Raw genomic sequence first — 2,415 nt, forward strand, 5'->3', positions numbered from 1 at the left:
TCCCACTTTACCAATTGTAAGCTTCATGCTTGCTCTAGAAAATCTAAGATTAGCCTCAGATATGCATTTTTACTATAATAATTTTGGGATTAAAACCTCCTATATTCATTTGTTTTTGTGAATTTTAAGATAACATAATATGAAAGTGAGATGTCATGAATTTAACAGAGAATAAACTGTAAGTTAAACCCTGTAAACTGGCACTATTTTTAACATAAAAGTTTAATCAACAACACATTAATTTATTTTTACAGAGTAATGCATCCACTTGGACTCAACTTTTCATCACTGGACTGTTCCCTCACTGAAAAAGGATTTCTAAGAAACAGACATGAGGAAGTAATTGGTTGGCTCTATTTTTGCCATATATTGCTTTTAGAACTTAAAAGTAAAAGCTGAGATGTCAGGGTCACTATCAGATTTAGATTTATAAAGGAGTCAGATAAAAAACGCACTCTACTGATGGGCTTTACAGATGATTTTAAGGTGCAAATATTTCTATTTTTACTATTTCTAGCAATCTATTTTTTTACAATGATAGGAAATTTAGGGTTGGTTTTCTTGGTCATTATGGATTCCCAGCTCCACAACCCCATTTACTCTTTGTGACAGGGTTATCATTCTTGGGTGCCTGCTATTCTTCAGTTGCCACCCCCAAAATCACACCCCAAAAATCACACCCCAAGGAATAAAACAATTTATTTTCTTGGATGTGGCACATAGATGTTTTCTCTTTCTTACTTAGGGGCACAGAATGCTTCATCTTGGCCCCAGTGGCCAATGAACAGTATTTAGCCATCTACAATCCTCTCCTGTATTTAGTTACAATGTTACCCAGATTCTATGTGCCACTTATAATTTCCTGCCATGTTGTTGGTATCTTGCATGCTACTTCACACACAGTGGCTACTTTTACCCTATCTTTCTATGCATCCAATGAAATCAGACATGTCTTCTGTGACATCCCTCCCCTCCTTGCTATTTCTTGCTCTGATAAGTTAATGAACCAGCTTTTGGTTTTCTATTTTTCAGGCTCTATTGAGATATCCACTATATTGATTGTTCTGAGCTCCTATGATTTCATTCTGTTGGCCATTCTGAGGATGCATTCTGCTGAAGGAAGAAGTCTTTTCAACATGTGGTTCTCACCTAACAGGAGTGTCCATTTTTCATGGTACAGTCCTATTCATATACATGACACCCAGTTCCAGCTATGCCTTAGATTATGACATGATTGTGTCTGTGTTTTTACACCATCATAATTTCCATACTGAATCCATCGTCTATAGTTTGAGGAACAAAGATGTCAAAGAGGTGATGAAGAAAGTATTGGGGAAAAATTGGTTTATCAACAAAGTATATTTTTCACATTAAATATTAAATTGAAAAAAATTAAGGCTGATGTTTAGTGTTTTCAAGTCAAAAAGTTGAAAAAATTAAATATTTTCTTTTAGTTTTTAGTGCATATATTTATTTTTAGATATTTAAAAATAAAGGTTATAGTCAACCCACTATATATCCAGGTTTTGTACATGCAGGAAACTGTGACATCTATATGTATCTATCTCTGCATAACATGGGTATATAAAATATATTTTATTATCAGCTTCCCTCATAGCTCAATCAGAATCTGCCTGCAATGCAGGAGACCCAGGTTCGATTCCTGGGAAGTTCCCCCTGAGAAGGAAATGACAATCCACTCCAGTATTCTTGCCTGGAAAATCCTATTGATAGGTGAGCTTGGCAGGCTATAGTCTATGGGTCACAAGAATTGGACAGGACTTAGAGACTAAACCACCACCACCATACGGAGACTTTATATATATACATATACATGTATGTATCTACAGATAAATACATACATATGTATATACACATATAAACACACACACAAACACACACACATATTGATACTGATTACGTTAGTTTGTTAGAGCTGATATAACAAAGTACCAATGACTGGTTGCTGAAAAAATAGAAATTTCTTTGTTTGACCTACATTAATCAGTATGACAATCTCTAAGTCTATCTATGTTGCTGCAAATAGCATTATCCCTTTTTTTTTATGTCTGAGTAATGTACCATTGTAGGCATTTACATCTTCTTTATTCATTACTCTTTTGGTAGCATTGAGGTTGCTTCCACGTCCTGGCTATTGTAAATATTGCTGCAATGAACACTGAGGAGCATGTATCATTTCAAATTAGGCTTTCTCCATGTATATGATTGTACTGGTATTGCTGAATAATATGGTAGTTCTATTTTTATTTTTTTAAGGAGCCTCCATACTGCACTCTATAGTAGCTGCACCAACTTACATTCCCACCAACAGTGTAGCAGTGTTCCCTTTTCCACACTCTCTCTTGCATTTATTATTTGTAAATATTATATTGCTTAAAAGTGAATCTACACAAA

The 2,415-nt window shown here is 34.7% G+C and overlaps 1 pseudogene; it reads left to right on the plus strand.

The window, feature by feature from the left end:
* The first annotated feature begins 435 nt into the window (after positions 1-435).
* LOC106503899 lies at positions 436-1,374 on the plus strand (annotated as a pseudogene).
* Positions 1,375-2,415: the final 1,041 nt, after the last annotated feature.

The sequence above is a fragment of the Capra hircus genome, unplaced genomic scaffold (assembly GCF_001704415.2).
Source record: "Capra hircus breed San Clemente unplaced genomic scaffold, ASM170441v1, whole genome shotgun sequence".
In the NCBI taxonomy this organism is placed as follows: domain Eukaryota; kingdom Metazoa; phylum Chordata; class Mammalia; order Artiodactyla; family Bovidae; genus Capra; species Capra hircus.